General features: G+C 35.7%; 1 protein-coding gene across 1 annotated transcript in view; it reads right to left on the minus strand.

The window, feature by feature from the left end:
- LOC122397391 overlaps positions 1–22,538 on the minus strand; it is a 58,710-nt gene extending 36,172 nt beyond the window's left edge. The window contains exon 1 of the mRNA XM_043396528.1: positions 22,421–22,538. The gene's annotated coding sequence lies outside the window, so the exon portion shown is untranslated. The remainder of the gene's footprint in view (positions 1–22,420) is intronic.
- Positions 22,539–23,487: the final 949 nt, after the last annotated feature.

The following is a 23,487-nucleotide window of genomic DNA, read 5'->3' on the forward strand; positions in this document are numbered from 1 at the left end:
TTTAACACTTTGGGAGTATATGTATAAAAACTAGCTTTTGCTTCACAAAGTGTACTTTTGGCCTTTTGGAACTCCTCCAGAGTGTTGAGCTGCAAAATATGCTTCGCTTTACTTAATCTTTTTATGTGGAATTTTACTTGGCTATCATTATGGCTTATTAATTGTACGGTTTCTTTAGGGTCTTGGTACAAGATATTAATAGGGGGTGGTTTGGATGAGGTAAGTGTGGTGGTTACTTCCCTTATGGTTTTGTTTTGTCCAGAAGAAGTTGCCTTGATTTGTCCTGTAGGCAGCGTAGGGCCTGCTGTGGCTGGTTTCTTGTGAGTCGATACTGATGTCTGCTGTTGTTTGGGTGTGTTTCTGCTGCTTGTTGCCTTCCTTTCTTCGTTTCTTCTTTTTAAGACTTGTATGAAGTCTCCTTGTTGATTTGTTTGGTCCTCTTCCATCGACACTTCCTCGTGTGTGATGCTGTTGTCTGTTAGTTGTGTTTCTTTTTCTTGCTTCGGGTCCTTGTTTGCTTCTTTCTTGAGGTTTTCTATTATTTGTGCTAGTTTTTGTAACTGTTCTTTCAGCTCGTTGTTTTCGGCTTGCAGTTTCACTAGCAGTTCCTGTTTTTCTGGCGACTGTGCTGTGGTCGTCTTTTGAGTGGTATTTTCTATCTTGCCTACTTTTTGTTTAGTCATTTTTGCGATTTTTTTTCTTTTCAACGTATTCTGGGTTTTTAACCTTGCGATTTTTGAAGCGCCTCCTCGTGTAACTGGCGTTTCAAGAAATTTTTTGAATTCATTTATTTGGCTTTCATGCCACGTGTTACCTTTGTAGGTTAGTTGCGCATCTTTTACTAACTTCGCCGTTTCCTCGGCCGCATTTTTGTAATTTTCTTCTTCCTTTGCCTCGTCCAGGCTTTCCTTTCTATTGTGAGTAGGAACTTTGTCTCGGTTTAGGTCTTTCGTATGATTATTGAACTTTTGTAACGTTTTTCGCGTGTTGTGAGAGGTTATGCGACTGGTGTTTTCCAGCGTGGTATGGACTATCCAACGTGGCCTCATTGTTGACAATATTTCTTTTTAATTTGTTCGAACATAAACCCTCAAGTATCTCAATGTATCAAAAAATGGATTTATTTAAAAAACAAGTGAATTCGTATGAAACAAGCTTTCTCTCCATCTATAACAAATTATGTTAAATTTGTATTTTATTTATCTACACGAGCACTGATTTTTTTAACTATTTCAATCTTATTCGAATATTCGATATAGTGGGTGTAAAAAGTATTCGTGCAGTGACTAATTGCGACTAAAATGCCGAATAATAATGATTATTAAACAATATTTTTTAAACAAATATGTTACATGTATTCTCCAAACTCTGTAGAGCAACAATAAACGAAAGAAATATTCATACTGATCTTCGCAACCAAAAAATAATTTTTTCAGAATAATTTGAAATTTTTTAATTTCGCCGAAAATTTTTTCGGTCAGTATGAATTTCAGCACTAACCCGAATTTTTTTCTCGAAAGTGGGTAGGATTTCGGAGGTATGTGTATTCACCAAAAATGATTGTAATTTACCTCTGGAACCGAAAATAATTTTTCCAGAACACTTTGAAATTTTTTTTTTTCGCCGAAAAATTTAGGCACCTAATTTTCGGTAAGGAATTTTTTTCTCGAAAGCGCGTAAGATTTCGGGGGTATGTGTAATGGCCAAAAATGATTGTAATTGACCCCCGCAGCCAAACATAATTTTTTCTGAATGATTTGAAATTTTTTAATTTCATTTTTTAATAACTTTTTAACGAAGCCTCAATCAAGAAATTGATATTCTTGATTTTCGTGTTATTTTTGTCTATAGAATCTCCCATTAAAATTTTTCCCAGGGGTGACCAAACAACCTGTATAATTTATTAAAAACATTATTACGGTACCAGAATTCGTCTTCGATGAGGAACAATGATTGAGACCGTGCAATTTTTAATCTAAATGGTAATAAAAATATTTTAAAAGAATCTGAAATTCACAATTATTTATCCTTGGGATCGCATAAGCGCAGACAACAATTTTTAATTTCATGAAAACTCTGATACATTTACGCCACTCGAACGCAATAAAATATTATCAACGCGAGTTACTATGGGCATAAAATCGATGAATTTGTTCTCCGTTGTTGCTCCCCGTGCCAATACCAGTATGCAAATAATCAATTAACACTCCATCGTTATCCAATTCCGCATTAACCGATTTCTATGCAAAGAAGAGAGACGTTTTTTTGTCGTTGATACTTTCAGCGTGAAATTTAGTTCGTCGATTCGATACCGCGGTCTAATCACGGCGCTAATTAAACCCGGTTAATCAACTGGGACGCCACGACGGAACAAGCGGGGAAAAACACGGGCTATTTAACGAAACACAACGGCAAGAATTAATTCGTGCCCACGCTGGCTCGAGACTCGTTTTGCTTTATCCGGCAAAGAATGGATTGCTCGAGAACCCGCACGTCGGGAGAAAAATTGCAATAAGTAGGCATTCAACGCGCGACGGAAATCAATGCCGGCTCGAGACTCAACGGTGTGCTTCCTTTCATCGTGAGACAATCGAACGTGTATTCACGACACCGGGTACAAAAGCCGATCATCCGGCGTCGATGCAATTGCCTCCTGGGAAATAGGGGGGGTTTGCTCGAGACACAGACATTGAATCCTAATGAAATTCGATCTGTCGGGGATTTAACGACGACTAACTCAACACGTCTGGATATTCCGTTACAGAGTTATTTCCATCATTTCAATTCCGTTGATCGAATTCAGTTACGCTAATGGACAAAAATCTACGGTTACCCATTAAAAGCGACGGAACTTTGAATCGAAATGGCGCTGGTTGTTTTATTTTTACGTATGTGGCGTCGCCTCCAAAACTGGCCACCAGAGGGAGTCACGCTCTCACAAGCACTCGACCGACACCTCAGTTGGCTATATAAGACTTCCCAATATTCCAGTCTTACTGATGAATGACAGTGACTGGTCGCTTCAACGACAGCGTTACAGAAGTAGTCAATTTTAAATTCTAATTTGCTAAATTTCAAAATAAAATTAAACAGCTTTAACAAACCGACACGATATAAAAACAAATATTTATCACTGAAATTTACCCTGAAAACAATTAAAAAATTCACAAGAAATATACAAAAAAAAATATGTTAGCTACGAATAAAAATTTATTGGCCAGACCAAGATAATAATTATTCAAATACTTAACAATGATTCATTTCTAAATAGTAAGAATAAAAGTGGATATTGTAAAATTCATTGTACGTATACTATAAGAAAAACCGTGAAGTTAAATGTCACTAAAATAATATTGTGTGTTAAAAAGAGAAAGTATCTGAAACTTTGGTCTGATCGAAGTACTTAATATACTATTTCAGACATAATAATTTTCTATTTTATCGTATAAATAAATAACACGACTAAACGTACATTACTAAATCCTGCCAAGGAGACCTACTATAAAACAGCAACTTGTAATATTACATCCGAAAATTGGAATTAACTCAACGTAAATACGCATGTTGTTGCGAATTGCAGCGCATTTTTCAGCAACTTTAGTTGTTCCATATATTTGTAAAGGGAGATTTATGCAGAGAAAATGATAAACAGAAGCAACCGATAAAAGTAACACGAACGTAACAACGCACCAGTGCCCTATTCGCGAATGGTTCCATGATCAAAAGCGTTTCCACAACGTGTTTCCAATACAGCATGAATATCATGAGTTTCGGATCGAGAACACTTTATCGGTGTACTGTTGAATGACGTCTATCGTAAACGTTCCGTTTCTTTGAGAGGCACTTCGTCAACGCCACAGTGATAGATCCCCGGCGTGCACAGACGTAAAAGTGCATCAACGATACCGTTTTTAGAGAGTCCGACTCGTTCGATCGCCGGGGAGCACACCGTCAACCGGACCGACTGAAATTGGAATTTAAAAACATGATTTGAGAGATGCTTCGCTCGATTACCGGGCGCCGACGATATTCGAAAATGGGCTGTCAGTTTCAGCAATGAACCCGGGCTTCTTCAAATCGCGATCGAGTGAAATGGAATTATCGAACCCCGATACGCGCCCAATAGAAAGTTATTGATCTTGATGCCGCTATTTAAGCATTCGCGAAAGATATCTGGATTCGCTTGATTTCATCTCCAGTTGAATTTCACTCCTCGAACAGACGCCTCGCTCGACAAGGATCTGTTTTGCGTGTCTCTGTGAATCTGTTTCTAACCCCTTGACGTACGATTTAAATTCGAATGATTTTTCGAACGTGTACTATTCAATTTGCTTAAATTTGTTCGTACAAGGAATGGGCCACGAAAAAGAATTTTATTTTACGAATACCTCGTGAATGTAAAAATATGTTGATTTTAATATACAGGATGTTTGGCTGCATCTGGGTAAAATTTTAATTGGAGATTCTGGAGACCAAAATAAGATGAAAATCAGTAGTAACAATTTGTTGATCGAGGCTTCGTTAAGAAGTTATTAACGTTTAAAGTTCCGCCTGTGGAACAGCAATATGTGAGAACCACACTATTACGTGTGCGCAGCTGTTCACAGATTGCCGTTCTACGGGTGGTACTTTAAACATTGATAACTCTTTAACGAAGCCTCGATCAAGAAATTGGTATTCTTGATTTTCGTCTTATTTTGACCTCCAGAATCTTAAAATTTTATTTAAAATTTAAAATTTTAAGATTCTGTTACAATTTATCCCAAGGATGGTCGAACACTCTGTATAAGATTTAATGACCAGTGTGTAGCCTGATGATTGTGAAACTTGACATCAAGATTGTAACGAGCCAGAGACGTTATTGTATGGCAAAGGGTTAAGTAATCCAGCATAATAAATTTCTTCTTACTTTATCTTATACTATTTGTGCCAATAATATAAGATTATGAATCACAGTTTTTAAATTCGTATTTACGGTTGGAATTAAACGAAAATTGTACATATTAATACATGGAAAATTACAAAATATAATATTTAATTTATTTTTAAGTATTTTGAGACGTGTGCGTCATAACACAATTTGTTGTGGAAAATGGACTTTTGACGTATCATTGATAATAGGAAATTTCGTTGGACAGGAAATGATATCCAATAAGAGAACCACGAAGAGGCAACGTTTTATTTCGATGACACAAATAGACGATTGATATCGACGTGTCCGCGGAAGAAACGGGTGCGTCATCGTACAGAAACAGTTAAAGAGATTTATGTTTCATCTCTACGTTTCTAGCTATCCAAACAACAATAACATCACTTTCCATTTACAAACATCTAAGAAGCCCACCTTTGTGTTTCTAACAATAGCCCCAAAAGAGTTTGTCGTACACGAAAAAAATGAAGATCTACACTGATTCCTAAATAACTTGTAACACTTTGGAGGTAGGATGCCAAGAAGTAGCACCAATGAAATATATTCACTATTGTAAGAGTTACAGTCGTTTGAAAATTGGACCATTTTTATGGGGTTAAGGAATAAGTTCTCCGCAATTCTTAGAATTTCTAAATATTCTTCACCAAAATACGCGTTGTTTGCATTTTGAAACATGAAAATCCTTTAATTCATTCAGGAGTTATGATTTTTTAAACATACGCATGAAATTTCGAGAAAACATTTCTGGCCACAAATCAGATTTTTAGTAAAGAATTTTTTTTCTCGAAAGTACGTAGGATTTCGGTGGTATGTCTATTCACCAAAAATGAATGCAATTGACCCCCGTAGTCGAAACTATTTTTCCAGAACGATTCGAAATTTTTTTTTTCGCCAAAAAATTTAGACACCTAACCCCTGTTGATTTTTCTTAAAAATTTGTTTTTGATTCTTAATAAATTTGTACGGAAATGTTGTTTAATACTTTTCCGTAGGTATCCATTTACTCTACTTCCAAACTAAATTTCAATGAAATCCATTGACTATTGCGGGAGTTAGGATCGTTTGAAGATTGGACCATTTTTATGGTGTTTTTTGCACTTTACGAAGTTTAGGAACAACTTTTCGAACATTCTTGGAATTTCTAATAATTCTTCGCCAAAATACACGTTGTTTGCATTTTGAAACATGAAAATCCTCCAATCCGTTCAGAAGTTATGATGTTTTAAACATACGTATGAAATTTCAGGGAAACATATCAATGTATGGTCAGACATCACATTTTCGGTAATGAATTTTTTTCTTGAAAGTGCGTAGGATTTCAGCGGTATGTCTATCCACCAAAAATGATTGTAATTGACGCTTGTAACCAAAAATAATTTTTTCAGAATGATTTGAAATTGTTTAATTTCGTCGAAAAATTTGTTTAACAAATTTTTGTTTCAAATTGTTTTAGATTAAAATAAATAATGATTTTTAGTGGATCCAAATAAACGATAATTATAAACTTTTGTTTACTGTTTTTTCGAAATGTAGCGAAGATGTCTTTGTTTTGATCATCAGTACTCATTCTATGTCGGAAATTATAAAAATTTATCAAATACATAATCCAACAATATCATTGTGGGCTTAATTCTTTAAAATAGTTCCATAATAATATTGTGACGCCATGTTTTATTTAATTTTCAAACATTTCTGTTTGATGCTTCTGTGTAATTAAATAACTTCCATTCGGTTTCTTGGTATTATAATGAATTAAATATATCTTCGTTTTATAATCTTAAATTACTCTGTGTGAATAATATGTTTTAATGATAACAATTATAACAGATAAAGTAATAATTTAATACATTTTATTTTAGCGTCAAGTAGGATTTAATAAAATACCCTATTGCCGATGTAATATAGAATATAATAATTTACGAAGTATTTTGTTCATTTATTTCTTTTGAAATTTATTGGTGACGGTCAGCAATTTTGAACAAAAGGTTTCCGACGATTTTCAAAATTGGAACGGAAACTTCGCTAGGTATGTGCTGGAGGAAAATGAAGATAGTTAACCGACCAAAGAGTGATTACAGTAAAAAATGGAACAAGTAGAAAGGTACAGTGTAGTCTACTTATTTTTAGAATTTAACCATCAATAAAGCAACAATTTTAACGATAATAATAAACACGCGAGAAATTTAGCAAAATTAACGTTTTATTAATCACAAAATAAACTACACAAGATTATAAATATTTTTAAATATTCATTGACAAAGTAAACAATTGCATGACAGAAAAAATTAATAAACTCTGAATGTTCTATTTTTGTTAATAAATTGAAACTCAACGATTTTGGTGAAACGTGTTTAGGTTTAGATGAATATTTTTTAATAAAGTCAAGAAAAACTGTAATCTCACAAAAAGATTTTCCTAGTACATACATAATCCTAATTCACCACAAAGGTTCTCAAAGAAATTCCTTCGACTTTTACGTAGGAGGATAAATCCGGATTATGAAGACGAGTTTAAGCTAATACAAAACCTTCAAAGAGTATCTAAAACGACTGTTTGTCAACGGGGATTTAAAAATACATTAACCATAATTCGTAAAGATGATGAACGACGAGGTTATAAAAAATACACAACATAGTAATCGAAACCGATTTAGATGGTGATCATAGAGCTACGATTTTGAATAATTCGATAATTTAAGCTTGAACATTGATTCTTGGTATCATTCGTGAAAATCCAAATGTTTAGAATATATTTATATTTAACATACGTTTTCTCCTTTATTCGATTCATACTAAATGCTCACGAAAAAAAAATAGATTTGTTTTACGAACACATACTTCATGCGTTGATTCAAACATATAGGACTCGTTATTGTACAACTTGGTATAAAGAAAGGTTGAAAATTAGTCTTGTTATTTATTCATTCGGAAGGACAGCAATCTAAACATTCCAAGTCCTGAAATTGTCGATTTTATCTCCGAAGGAGTTCTCTTGCAATTCCTTTAGAAATACGCCACATTTAAGTGCCATAGACCACCGACAGTCAAATACTCTTACGATAGAGATTACTGAGATCCGGTCACGGATCCTTTGCCACCGTCGTTCAATAGACATTTCCAAAGGTCCTGTCGATGACACATGAATAACCATCAGCAGGGATAGGCTGCGAGCAAACTCTCCGTGCAGGTATTGCGTTCGAGTATGTTCAAATGAACGGGCGATCATCATCCGTATTTTAAATTTGACTGTTAAAAGAGCATAAAATATTCCATATTAGAGCAACTGACTCTATGTAATTCGAAAAGATGGTTTGAGATTGATCAGAAAAGAATGCGTTTAAAATTGTGAAATAATTGTCGAGGCCGCTAATAAAAACGTCGCCGGCAAAGGGTAGGAGACAGGTCACGCAGTTCGAGTGGTCCCAAGGGTCGGTTGTTCTTTGTAAAAACAGCCAGAGTGTTTACGGAGAAGAACATACTGCCGCGGAAGTTGGCGTGGAATTAAGTTTTCACAACTAAAAGCATCGAAATGGGTTAGGCCAGCAAGCGAAAAAGCTTCAGCTCGAACGGGAGAAGAGAGAAGAGAGTCCGGGGCGTCGCGGAAAGACAGACTCCTCTACCGAATACCCGTTCGTTGAATGGTGCTCGATATTCGTTCCTTTTCCCCTTAATTTCTTTTTCTGTCGCAAGAACGAAGACAGATTGCCGCGACGGTCTCGTTTTCTTCGCTTCTGCGAGCTTTCCCAGCCTCCTTTTTCTCTTTTCATCCGTTCCGCGAACGTTCCCTATCGGATGATCCGACAGATGTTCGCCAGCTTTATTCGTCCTCGAGCCCACGAATGCTTGTTCCTTTTTTTTTCTTATTTGGCATATACAGGGTGTCCCGTAAATAGTGTAAGAAACGGAAATGGGGGGTAGGTGAGACAATTCTAAGCAACAATTTCCTTTGCAAAAATGTCGGATGGGGCTTCGTTTTTGAATTACTAACGAAAAACACTGACCAATCACGGCGCTCGCCTTCCGCGCGCTCAGGGCCGTCCGACCTCGGAGAGCCACCGCGCCGAGTAGGTAGCAAGATGCGCGTTGAAAATACATCGAGGAACGAGTACAAATAATTAAAAATACTACCACTGCAACTGTTACCTAATTCGTGAATTACTACGTAATTAGTACGTAAATTACTAAATGGAATTTACTTTTTATTAATTATTTGTATTCGCTGTTTCCAAGGAAGAAGGAATAAAATCTCGGAATTTTTAGAAAATTAACCCTTCGCACCCGAGTGACGCTTCTCGCCAGAGTGTTTTAAAATTAAAATAAGAATTATTATCAGAAAATTAAAATAAATACGGTAAGAACCATTTGTAACCGTTTGTTATTAAAAACTGTACTGAAAAAGCAGACTGGATTTCTGCGTACCGAAACATTCCTCGAATGCAAAGGGTTAATAGAGAAATAATTGAAATTCGACTTACCCATTCATTTGCAAGTTGACCTACTGCGCTGACAATAGGGCCCGGCCAATGCACCGCTGTCGATCACGGCAAGGTCGAAGACCCGAACGAAAATCAGCTGATGGGCCAGCCCGGTCACTGTACCTGCTTCTCACCCCGAAAACACTTCACAGCACGGTCACTAACAATTTTCACTTTCACTTTTCACTTTCGCATACCGATGCGTTCCGTTGCACCCTTCTTCGATTGTTGCTTCTTCCTGGGTTGATAACGGTGCCTGGATGTTGCTCCCTCCTGAATTGTTACTCCTTCCTGAATTGTTGTTGCTCCCTGAATTGTTGCTCCTTCCTGGATTGTTGCTTCTTCGAACCTTGCTCCCTTCAGGATTGTTGTTCCTTTTCGCTGGGATAATGGGCGCGATACGTGCGGGCGGCTTTCTTCGCGTTCCCCTTGGACTCCGCGAAAACGAAGAACGTATGATAATACTCTGCGTTTACGCGTTCCATCGCGTGCGTCCGCTTCTGTTCAGAAACGCGTAGGTTCTGTGAAAAATTTTGACTGACAAATTGCATTTCCCTCCCCGAAAAAGTTCCAGGTAAGGCAACCTATTGTCGCGCGATTCGGAATTACCTGCGATCGGCGAACGTGCAGACCATGCTTTTGCCGTGTATCGCACAAAGCCAAACGTCTCTTCGGCTAGTTGACCCTGGCGGAGTTATTTTTTTATTACTGCAAAACTGCCGCAAATGTTTGCTGCTAACCGTGCGTTCGACTCTTCTATTCGAATTTTTATGATTCACCGTGAATATTTTTGTACACAAAACATATTTAATTGTACAACAAAAATATTTAACGAAAATATTAAAAAATATTTCTTCTTGGAATTTTTATTTCAGAAATAAAAACTAGAAGAAATATTATTTAATATTTTTGTTAAATATTTTGTTTTTTGTTGCTCCAATATTTTTTATTGTCGCATATTATCTATTATGTAACTGCCTCCTTCTTTGTGGATTATTTTTTATAAAGAATACCTTTTTATTTTATACTCTTAAAATTTAAAAGCATGGAATTTTTCATGGTATATTCTTCTTTCTTTTTTACAACAAATTTTCCATGAAAAAATATTCACGGTGAATCATAAAAATTCGAATAGAAGAGTCGAACGCACGGTTAGCAGCAAACATTTGCGGCAGTTTTGCAGTAATAAAAAAATAACTCCGCCAGGGTCAACTAGCCGAAGAGACGTTTGGCTTTGTGCGATACACGGCAAAAGCATGGTCTGCACGTTCGCCGATCGCAGGTAATTCCGAATCGCGCGACAATAGGTTGCCTTACCTGGAACTTTTTCGGGGAGGGAAATGCAATTTGTCAGTCAAAATTTTTCACAGAACCTACGCGTTTCTGAACAGAAGCGGACGCACGCGATGGAACGCGTAAACGCAGAGTATTATCATACGTTCTTCGTTTTCGCGGAGTCCAAGGGGAACGCGAAGAAAGCCGCCCGCACGTATCGTGCCCATTATCCCAGCGAAAAGGAACAACAATCCTGAAGGGAGCAAGGTTCGAAGAAGCAACAATCCAGGAAGGAACAACAATTCAGGGAGCAACAACAATTCAGGAAGGAGTAACAATTCAGGAGGGAGCAACATCCAGGCACCGTTATCAACCCAGGAAGAAGCAACAATCGAAGAAGGGTGCAACGGAACGCATCGGTATGCGAAAGTGAAAAGTGAAAGTGAAAATTGTTAGTGACCGTGCTGTGAAGTGTTTTCGGGGTGAGAAGCAGGTACAGTGACCGGGCTGGCCCATCAGCTGATTTTCGTTCGGGTCTTCGACCTTGCCGTGATCGACAGCGGTGCATTGGCCGGGCCCTATTGTCAGCGCAGTAGGTCAACTTGCAAATGAATGGGTAAGTCGAATTTCAATTATTTCTCTATTAACCCTTTGCATTCGAGGAATGTTTCGGTACGCAGAAATCCAGTCTGCTTTTTCAGTACAGTTTTTAATAACAAACGGTTACAAATGGTTCTTACCGTATTTATTTTAATTTTCTGATAATAATTCTTATTTTAATTTTAAAACACTCTGGCGAGAAGCGTCACTCGGGTGCGAAGGGTTAATTTTCTAAAAATTCCGAGATTTTATTCCTTCTTCCTTGGAAACAGCGAATACAAATAATTAATAAAAAGTAAATTCCATTTAGTAATTTACGTACTAATTACGTAGTAATTCACGAATTAGGTAACAGTTGCAGTGGTAGTATTTTTAATTATTTGTACTCGTTCCTCGATGTATTTTCAACGCGCATCTTGCTACCTACTCGGCGCGGTGGCTCTCCGAGGTCGGACGGCCCTGAGCGCGCGGAAGGCGAGCGCCATGATTGGTCAGCGTTTTTCGTTAATAATTCAAAAACGAAGCCCCATCCGACATTTTTGCAAAGGAAATTGTTGCTTAGAATTGTCTCACCTACCCCCCATTTCCGTTTCTTACACTATTTACGGGACACCCTGTATATCGGGCAACGCGCGCGGCGTGTTTAGTCGTGAATAGATGTCCCCGTCCCCCAAGACGGCGCGAACTTCTTGATTCCGCGGCGTGGTTTCAATTAGAGCGACGTTGTCACCTCCTTTAGTGGCCCTTTGGTAATGCAATTAGCCGGGCACCCCTCTTCTCTCGAGGATATCCCTTAAAAGGGCTGAAAGCGCGCGATAATTAAGATGCCGCGACACTACCGAGAATAATTAAGTACTGATTGGGGGGGGGGGATGATGCGACGTCGATGCTGCTTGTTCCCTTACGAAAGGTACATTCGTACCGGCGACCATACGTGTCGAGTGGTGCGTTACTCGTGCTAGTTGTTAGACCCGTGCTGGAATTATCATTAGCTTTGAAGCTCGTCAAGTTTCCAAATCTTACGCGGAGCCAAGTGCTGATCAAACCAAGGGGCGAACAGAGAAAAAGCAGAAAGCACCGCGTGAGTCATTTAAAGGGGGAAACCACTGTGACGCAGTGTAACAATTTTGTTGTTATTTAAGATTTCAAAACTAGGTGACTGTTTGAAATTCCAAACATTTTATATATTATAGGACGCGTCATGTATATTCGATATTACTTAAATTACTTAATTTGGTCATCTGGCAAATGTATCTTTTCTGACAATAGGAATTGCCGTACCCTAAAGCCATTAAGCATACTTTTTTGTAGGTACCCATGATCACTACCTCAGAAAAAAATTTCATTGAGATATATTCACTATTGTAGGAGTTATAGCTGTTCAAAAATTGGACCATTTTTGTGAAGTTATTCTCACTTTACGGGATGAAGGAGTAACATTTCGAATATTTTTGGAATTGATACATATTCTTCGCCTAAATACGTGTTGTTTGCCTGTTGAAACATGAAAATCCTTCAATCCGTTCAGAAGTTATCATGTTTTAAAGATACGCATGAAATTTCAGGGAAACATATCAATGTATGGTCAGACATTACATTTTCGGTAATATTTTTTTTTCTCGAAAGTGGATAGAATTTCGGGGATATGTCTATTCACCAAAAATGATTGTAATTGACCCCTGCAACTGAAAATAATTTTTTTAAAATGATTTGAAATTTTTTTTCGCCGGAAAATTTCAGCACCTACACGAATTTTTTTCTCGAAAGTGCGTGAGATTTTGGGGGTATGTCTATTCACCAAAAATGATCATAATTGACCCCTGCAACCGAAAATAATTTTTTTTAAATGATTTGAATTTTTTTTGCGCCAAAAAATTTAAGCACCTTATCCCCTGTCGATTTTTCTTAAAAATTCGTCTTTGATTTTTAGTAATTTTGTTTGATGCCCCACAGAAATGTTGTCTAATACTTTTTTGTAACCACCCACGAGCTCTACTTCCAGACTAAATTCAATGAGATACATCCACTATTGTAGGAATTATGGTCGTTTGAAAATTGGACCATTTTTATGGAGTTTTTCTCACTTTACGGAGTTAAGGAACAACTTTTTAAATATTCTTGGAATTTCTACATATTCTCCGCCTAAATACGCGTTGTTTGCATTTTGAAACATTAAAATCGTTCCATCCGTTCAAGAGTTATGATGTTTTAAACATACGCATGAAATTTCAGGGAAACATATCAATGTATGGTCAGACATTACATTTTCGGTAATATTTTTTTTTCTCGAAAGTGGATAGAATTTCGGGGATATGTCTATTCACCAAAAATGATTGTAATTGACCCCTGCAACTGAAAATAATTTTTTTAAAATGATTTGAAATTTTTTTTCGCCGGAAAATTTCAGCACCTACACGAATTTTTTTCTCGAAAATGCGTGGGATTTTTGAGATATGTATATTGACCAAAAATAATTGTAATTTACCCCTGCAACCGAAAATAATTTTTCCAGAACGATTTGAAATTTTTTTTCCCCGTCGAAAAATTTCACTTTCTCGAATTTTTTTCTCGAAAATGCGCAGGATTTCGGGGGTATGTCTATTTACCAAAAATGATTGTAATTTACCCCTGCAACCGAAAATAATTTTTTTTAAATGATTTGAAATTTTTCAATTTCGCCGGTTCTACTAGCGAGTGAATTCCATTTCCCTATCGGTTTTCCGTCAAAATATGTATTTACATCAACATCAACAATATAATCATAATAAACGAGACGGTAAAAAAGTAGTAAAAAAGAATTGTTGATAGTCGATCGGTGGAACGATTAAAAAATCACTTTATATCGACAATTTAACGTTAAGGGATGATCGATCGTAAAGGCAGTACACGTCAGGAACAGCATTTTCGATGCGAGTTCGGATAGAAATTGAATTTTCCGAGTTACAAGTCGCGACCATTCGATTTTGCGGCGCTAAGTTGTGACGGGAAGCATCAGAGTCCCGAGGAGACAGGAACGCAGACCAAAAGAAGCGTAATCGATTCTGCTACGCGGGGGAGAGAAGGGATAAGAAACAGATAAAACGAAAATTTGACCCGACTATTTTTCAAGGCTGGCAGACAGAGGGTCGAGGATGCTGGCAATAGAAAAATATCGTAAGCGGATGGAAAAGTTCGTTAACGTTTACCTTCCTGCTGTGCGCTAAATTGTAACGGAACACGCGCTGGTACTTTATGGGCCACCTTCGTGGAAAACAAAGCACGGAAACGGTAACGATACGTCGAAAACTGAAATTTCCGATGGATGAGTACAACGAACAGAAGCGATGTGTAGCAAACGTTAAAAAAATTAAATTAAATAAAAGGAGAAACAATAGCCTCTGTAATCTTCATTTAAAAAAATCAAAAAAAGAAAACCAACCAATATGCAATATTTTTAACACACGAAATTCAGTTAAATAAACGGTCACAGAGGAATTCCAGAGCGAAAAAGAGATGTAGAAAATAAGCAACGACCTTGTAAGAATGCAAGTGATGTTAACCTCGTGTAAAAATTAAATTTTTAGTAAAGTAAAGTTCGATTCATTTATTCTCGGCAATGTAAAACAAACGTTACAAAAAAGTGCATGAAACATTAAACAAATAAAATAAAATGAAAGAGAAAAAATATCCTCTGTAAACTTCATTTAAAAAGTCAGAATTAAAATTCATAATTAGAAAAGAATACCACCCCATATGCAATATTTTTAACACACGAAATTCAGTTAAATACACTGTCACAAAGGAATTCCAGAGCGAAAAAGAGATGTAGAAAATAAGCAACGACCTCGTAAGAATGCAAGTGATGTTAACCTCGTGTAAAAATTAAATTTTTAGTAAAGTAAAGTTCGATTCATTTATTCTCGGCAATGTAAAACAAACGTTACAAAAAAGTGCATGAAACATTAAACAAATAAAATAAAATAAAAGAGAAAAAATAGCCTCTGTAAACTTCATTTAAAAAGTCAGAATTAAAATTCATAATTAGAAAAGAAAACCACCCCATATGCAATATTTTTAACACACGAAATTCAGTTAAATACACTGTCACAGAGGAATTCCAGAGCGAAAAAGAAATGTAGAAAATAAGTAACGACCTCGTAGGAATGCAAGCGATGCTAACCTTTTGTAAAAAGTAAAAGGTTCAATTCTAGACAATGTAAAACAAACGTTACAAAATAAAAAGTGGTGCACGAAGCGTTAAAAAAATTAAATTAAATTAAAGGAGAAAAAATAGACTTTGTACGTTCAATTTAGAAATTGTGTTACTCTTAATATATTAGCAATCTGATAAAATTTAATATCAGGTCTCCCGATGAACCTTACGTTTAATGTTATTGATAATAATAGCAAGAAAGGATATAGTAATGAATAATATTCGATTCTGTGTTTTTACTTTGTTACTAAATCAGTTTTCAATATTTTGGGGGCAATTAAAAAATTATATTGCATTCATTTTTTTCCAATTTGGAGTACCTATTTATATTTTTCAGAACTTGTTTGGCTTATTACTTTTTATATCTGTGCAAAAGCATGCATTCTGCTCGGAAAATGGCATCTTCCATGAATTGGAACCAAACTAACAGAGTTAAAGTATACAAGTTATGATTTGAAATGTAAAAAATCATGTTCAACGCAACATTAATATTATAAGATTTATTCTGTAATCCATAATTAAATTAAATTAATATTTTGCGGTAAAATTATCAAAATATCGACTGTTACTACATACAGAATGTCACTCGTTTTTTGTGCTATTTAAAATTGTATTAAATATGTATCAAAATAATTGGAATATAGAGCAAATTTTTTAACCGACACTATCGTTTTTCTGATCCGTATAGTTTTGAATCTCCCGCTCAATTCTACAGTAATTAGAGCAATTGTTCCACAAACATCAGACGATACTTTTAGAATAATGGCTGTACGAGGTTAAAATGTAAAAATTTAGTCGCGTGACCCTTGTTGCAACGCCATTATCCCCCTTGGTATATGAATATCGTGCCCTTTCATGTTCCTCTTTCATCCGACCTTTCTTGGCAATGCACTTTGGTGCCATTACCGACGGCATGGCGTCAAATAATGCACTGACAATAAAATTAAAGCTATCCCGTCAAACGAAATTGATCATGCTCCCACAACCCTTCGATATCTGCTTCTACGCGATACCGTTCGTACCTCTGAATTTATTATCCGAGCTGTTTCATTATAAAACAATAATTCCATACTTTCACTAACTTTGCTAAATAATTCGTAATATAAACGCTCCAGAAAACAGAAAAATCGATTTCACCTGAAACATCTACGAAACGTAAGATTAGAAATTTACTGTCACTTTGAGATATTTACATATTTAGTGTTAACGGACATTGTTACTGTATTCACTTGTATTGTTATTATATTCTCTTGTATTATTTCTGTATTCTATATTATTGTACCCATTTATATTATCTCTGTAAAGCGAAATAAATCCAGAAGGGTTTCAATTGCTTAAAAAAAAAAAAAAGTTCGAAAAGTGATGCGTCACTAGCAATTTCCACTTGATAGAACATACAATAAAATATAAATTTTGCTTGTAGTGCGCCATAAACGTGTTTTCGCTCCTAGAGTGAAAACACGGGATAGAAAGCACTTTTGTACAGTCAATAAAATTTTCTCATCGTGTTCAACGTCATGCCACATCTTAAGGTTCTTGATATATCCGTAAAAACCTATTAAATATTCTATTGCAGTACGAAACTAAAATAAGTAATGGCTGTGCTACATCCGCCGTATTTCTTCCGTTTCCTACTTTCACCTTCAGACTACGTTATAAATATCGTGATGTATCGACATCCTACCTGTCGTACAATCGGTTAATAAAAGACTGCGAATTCTTGAAATCAATATTTGTAACACTTCTGTACTCAGAATTCAGGTTTATTCGTTAAATTCGCAACAGCGTTGAAAAAGATGTTATTTAATAATTATAATCACTGTAAACTCAAGGCTATGATTAATAATTATGATTACTAAATTATCGGAAAATACAATTAAGAAATAATACTGATTACATAATTATTCGAAGGAAGTTAGTGAAAAATAAAGTAATCAATTACATTTTTATGATTTCAGATTAAAAATGTAGCTCATAATTACGGATTAATCGTCAATAACGATTAACTGTCGATGATTAGCATGATTACTGATATTAATTAATTAGAGAAATAATACTATCCAACTTTTGATTACCACGAGAAAGTAAAGTACATTTGTTCGTTGTATCTTTCTGGAAAAATGAATTCACACGTTTATATTTTATTAACGTTAAAATTTCAACTACTGCAATGCTCTTATTTGTCCATTTACTGCAATGACAAATCCTTCTATGCTTTCGAATTAAATTTGAAACTATTGTCTAATGCGAACACGGTGTACGTTATCGTATACTATTAGCCATAAATTTGTGGCGAAAACGCTCGTTATTATCTATTGCAATACAATGAATGAACAGTTAGAATTACCTATTCACATGTATGTACCAAACGCGAATTATTGTCCTTTATATACGAACATAATAATAACGATATTCCCATAACTCCATTCTTCAGATGGCATAAAAAATATATTGAATTCCATTTAAAAAATTGAGAGTCGCCTTCATTTCTCGAAAAATAATGTAAATATGCAAGATTAATATACATTGTCCTATTGGTCATAAGCAACTGTGAACCTTTTCCCTCTCTCATTTTTTTGTAATTAGAATAGTTTTCGAAAAACTCGCTGGCTAGTAATAGCATGAACACTCTGTATACAGGGTGTTGGGCCACACCTGTGAAAAATTTTAATGGGAGATTCTTAAGGCCAAAATAGGACGAAAATCAAGAATATCAATTTCTTGACTGAGGCTTCGTTAAAAAATTATTAAAAAATTTCAAATCATTCAGAAAAAATTATTTTTGGTTCCAGAGGTAAATTGCAATCATTTTTGGTGAACCCACATACCTCCGAAATCCTACCCAGTTTCGAGAAAAAAATTCGGGTAAGTGCAGAAATTTTCTGGTAAAAAAAATTTTTTCAAATCGTTTAAAAAAAATTATTTTCCGTTGCAGGCGTCGATTACAATCATTTTTGGTGAGTACACATACCCCCGAAATCCTGCGCATTTTCGAGAAAAAAATTCCTTATCGAAAATCTAATGTGAGGCCAGAAATGACATTCGAAACGAAAGAAAATCGACTTTGCTAAGAATGCTACGAATACTTTTGTGGACTGTTATTACGTACTAGGTAGAGTAAAATCAATATATTTTTGTTATTAGTTAATCAATTTTGTTATAATTTGATATGAATAAACTTTATACATGTGTTCATTTATAGCAAAATCTTACATGCATCGTTCGATTTCAACAAATTTCTCCCATAAGCAATAAGGGTACGAATACTTGTGGGATTAACTGTAGGAACGGAAGGTCGATCGAGCGCTTGCGAGAGCGCAGCCCCCCTGGTGGCGAGTACGGGAAGGTGACGCCACAAAACTGCACACGTAATACCAATAAAATTCTACAACAACGTGGCCAAAATTGGTATAAATTCTCCTATTGCGCCCTACTGTACTATTTTTCTCTACTGCTTTTACCGGTGTCCTTTTTTGAAGAAAAAAAAAAAAAAAAAAAAAAAAATAATTAAAGCGACTTACACCACCCTTAATTTCATTTAATATACCAGCCTCCCCTATGCAATTTCATTTTATAACCGATAAGCACCTGCATGGACAGTGTCGATGCACACGTTATGCATTGTAAGGTTTCTGGAATAAAAATCCTGAAAGTCCAGCAGTAGGAAATACTAGCGCCGCCATCGTGATGCCTGCGGCCAAACAAGACCTACAGAAAACGTCGTCTACTTGTGGGTGCACCGTCTTGTCGCACAGACACTCGTTCATTTTTAATACACGACTACTGAGTCAGGTATACATGGACGTCTCCGTAAGTCGAGCCAACGGGCGGTCTGTGTTTACATTGTCGTTGTAACCCGACTCCGTGGACGGCGCCACGTAGCACGTCCCTTGCCCTTCGTGGAACATCGCAATTTCTTTCCCCTCGGATTTCTTCCTTTTCTCTTTCTCGATATCTAAATATTAATCGTCTAACGAAGGGCTGTCCACGTGGAAGTCGATTCTGGAATAAAACTGTGCCCTGTCCACTGAAACAAGTCATGACTTCTAAACAAATGCACGTAGAGGCGATAGGGCTGTCTCGCCGCGCCAGACGATCAGAGAACGACCACGCGGCAGCAGAAAGCACGCATATCCTACGGCAATAGAATTGAAGTTCTTAGCCAGGATCAGAAAAAATCTCCAGAGATCGTCGATCGAGATAGAGGCGCTAGACGAAGACACAACGACGATAAGTCTCGGAGGAACGGAACAACTGTAGATGAAAAATGTGCATAGTATTTGATAAGTCTTGTAGTAGACTTAATCCGGTATCGTTAGCACTGGCAGGGGAGTAATGTGGCGTCGCCTCTCATGCTCGCCACCAGAGGGGTCGCGTTCTCACAAGCGCTAGACTCGATTGCTATATACTATACATTCCTCGACCAACTTACCCAGACCTAACCTAGACCTAAACCAGACCTAAACCAGACCTAAACCAGACCTAAACCAGACCTAAACCAGACCTAAACCCAGACCTAAACCAGACCTAAACCAGACCTAAATCAGACCTAAACCAGACCTAAACCAGACCTAAACCAGACCTAAACTTAAACATTAAATTAAATAACTGTACGTTATAGAAGATGTGGCGTCGCCTCCCATGCTCGCCACCAGAGGGGTCGCGTTCTCACAAGCGCTCGATCGACCCCTCGGTTGCTATATGTATACATTCCTTAAATGACTTCCCAATATCCCAATCGTCTAAGACAGAGCCTTCTAGAAAGTCTTACTGATGAGTTCTCCCCTCATTTTTCCTTTTCTGTCCCCCCACGAATATCACGAGTTCCTACCCTCAGCGAAGCAGCGCCACACACATTTATTTGCTAAAAACCGAGCATAAAAATATCTACGGTAAAAGTTAAATAAATTTCATTCCAAATAAATTTTTGTTTATATTTGCAGTAGGTTTTATATAACGTTTGCACGCCATGTTGGAATCACAAAAATCTAGAAAATAAGAGAAAAATATAGAAGAAAATAAATATGGAATTGCAGGATTCACCATTATACGTAAAATCTAAATATATTTTACAGATCGTATGAATGCAATCTCATTACTCGAGCAATTATTTTTCAGTATTTTCATTTGAAAGAAAATTTAGTTTAAATTTTGAAAAATTTCTCTGTTGTATTGTCCTGTTGCATAGTATACATATTTCAATTTTCTCTCGTTGAATACATTTTTGAATACATTGGTAACATATATTTTTATATTGTGTAGTAAATAACAATCGTATACATGCCAATTGTTATAAATATAAACATATATTGTACTGACATATTATTCATTAGTAAAGAAATTGTTTGGTACTGATCAGCATAAAAAAATCTCTAGCAGATTGTCTTATAAATATAAAATGTCTCGTCGAAATTATTTCAACAAAATACGAGGTACAAATAAACTGAGAAATAATCTCATAAACCCAATCGATCGGTTTCCAGCTATGGCATGCAATTGTCCTATTTTTGGTGACTGATCAGTTCTCAATCCATGATACTGGTTGTTATCATTTGTTGGTTTATTATTGTTGCTTCTGTTCGTATTTATACCAAAATAGTACGAACTATACGATAAATAAATCATAGATTTTTTTATAACAAACATAGCTTTTAATAGTTTCATAGATACGAAGAAATTATAACAATTTTTTCTTTTTATGTTTCAAAATTTATCTCATTCGTGTCACATAAAAGTCTATCATTTAATTTGAAGTTTAAATTTAATAAACTTTTGAAGAGGGCCCACAATAAAGTTTAATCGTAAAAAAAATTATCTCAATTTCCTCGTGCCTGTCACGTTTTATAACCTAGGCTTAAGATTATGGTTAATTAAAGTGAAAATTATACTTTCGTGCATGGAGGATCGAAAGGAATTGAAAGCATAAAAATTCGAAAAGATATTGTGTAAAACAGTTTACGTGAAAACATCCAAGATAATCTTGAAACGAGATAAACAAACCATTGTCGGTTGATAATTTTGTCACAATAGAATGATATAGCATTGAAAATGAAATTAAATGATGAAAATGAATATTAAATCGATACAAATGAACAACGTGTATTACAAACAAATAAAAATTTGCATTTCTCATTTAGCACTCATTTAATGCGACTCTGCAATTATTCGATTTATCTCATTTCATCAAAAGTGTATATTAATTTGTATTAATTCTACAAAAACAGAAATATAATCCGATAAACTGACGAAATTTGTGTAATTGTTTTACATTTTCACGTAACTAGTTACAACTGCCACATTTTTATAAATAACATAAAAGGTACCACGTCTCAAAAATGGATATTTCAAGTAGGATAATTGACAAGAAAAAAACTATTATATATCGAATACGATGTCGATATAAAAGAATTCACGTTTAATTCTTTAATCATTTCGACATTTTGCAGCAATTTAACTGCGTACAAATGACTCTGTTCGAAAAAAAGGAGACAAATGGAAAAGGAAGAATTGACGCACGACGTCCGGCATACGAGCTGTGCTGGTAGCTTCGACGAGACAAGGGCTTGTAATTGATGTAGCAATTAATTTAATTGGACCGCTACCAGGTTTCGCATTTTTTATTTTAGCTATAGCTTTCCGTTTCTTTTTCGTGCATTAGTCGACTAAAATCACTGATCGCATCCAAATCGTTTCTCGATAGGAACGTAGGAATTATATTCTTAATGCGAATTGCTGTACCGGAAAAATGGTATTGTGCAGATGTATGAAACGAGGTAGTCACACTCTATTAACAAAAACATTTTGAACTTGTATGTAAAATGAGTACTAGTTTGAGATTACACAGAAATAATGACACTATCGATCACAGTAACCGAACCGAGAGTGAGAATCAGATATGACAGGTTGCTACGCGTTACATTAAGTGTAACGGATTTACGAGAGTACGTACCTCGAAATAATCCGATGAATTACATGAGTTGGGCGAAAATAATGAGTGTGAGAACAGTAAAACATTTCACTACGGTCACTTATTTCTAACTATCACACACTGATACACTCGCGGTTAGAACACGACTAAGAAAATGGCCGTGAACTTGGCCACCACGAGGCATCGATTGGCAGGCCCATGATCGGTGCGCGCGCATGTCAATCATGAGCAGATGCCCATTTTCGGTGTTGAGCGCATCTTTGTTTGTTGCCATTCAGCGCTATAGTCAAATTACAATTACATTTATTCGCGTTTGTTGTTAACAATATTCGTAATCTGAGCCTCTAATAGAATCTTTGAGCAAGATAATTTAGCAACACTTAAATACCTTCTCGATGCTTCATTTCATATAAAATGAATTATTAATATTCTTATGATATTTTATGAGATATATTTTGCATACATATTGCTTCTGTTTCTCATACTTCCCACCAATACTAAACTGATGAACTAGAAAAGAATTGAAATGATTCATTCGATGATCAAATTAGTAATTTATAACGAGACTTAAAAAAGAACATTTGATAAATTCGAAATGTATACACACAATCTTTACAAATTCTTTCATTTTGCCAATACATATATGTATGTATATAGTTTGCAAAATTAATGTGAAGCTTTTGTAAACACGTTGCACGTTTCCCATTGAAATTCATTTTAAAATAAATACACCGTGTCTCGAAATGATATAAAAAAAAACAAACTTCCATGATACACGGATAATGAAACAAGAAAGTTTTTCTGTAAACTTTTTCAGCTTGAAACGCGACTTGACTCGAAACTGCTGTTCCTCACAAACCCTTCCCTTTTTCATCTCTTTTAGTGCACTCTCGAAATGATTCAATTAAAATAATCTGCTTTACCTGAACAGAAACTTACTTTCAAACGAATTTAGATCAAAAGAAACTTTTATTGTTGCGTTTCAATAAGGTGCTGTTCTGAACCAATTCTACATATGAAACTATTTTACAATTCCTGAGAAAGAAATGATGGCACATATATAAAAACAGTGATAATATAATGATAAA

This window comes from Colletes gigas, unplaced genomic scaffold (assembly GCF_013123115.1).
Source record: "Colletes gigas isolate AHSC1104 unplaced genomic scaffold, ASM1312311v1 Colletes_gigas_Sc00009, whole genome shotgun sequence".
Classification (NCBI taxonomy): Eukaryota; Metazoa; Arthropoda; class Insecta; order Hymenoptera; family Colletidae; genus Colletes; species Colletes gigas.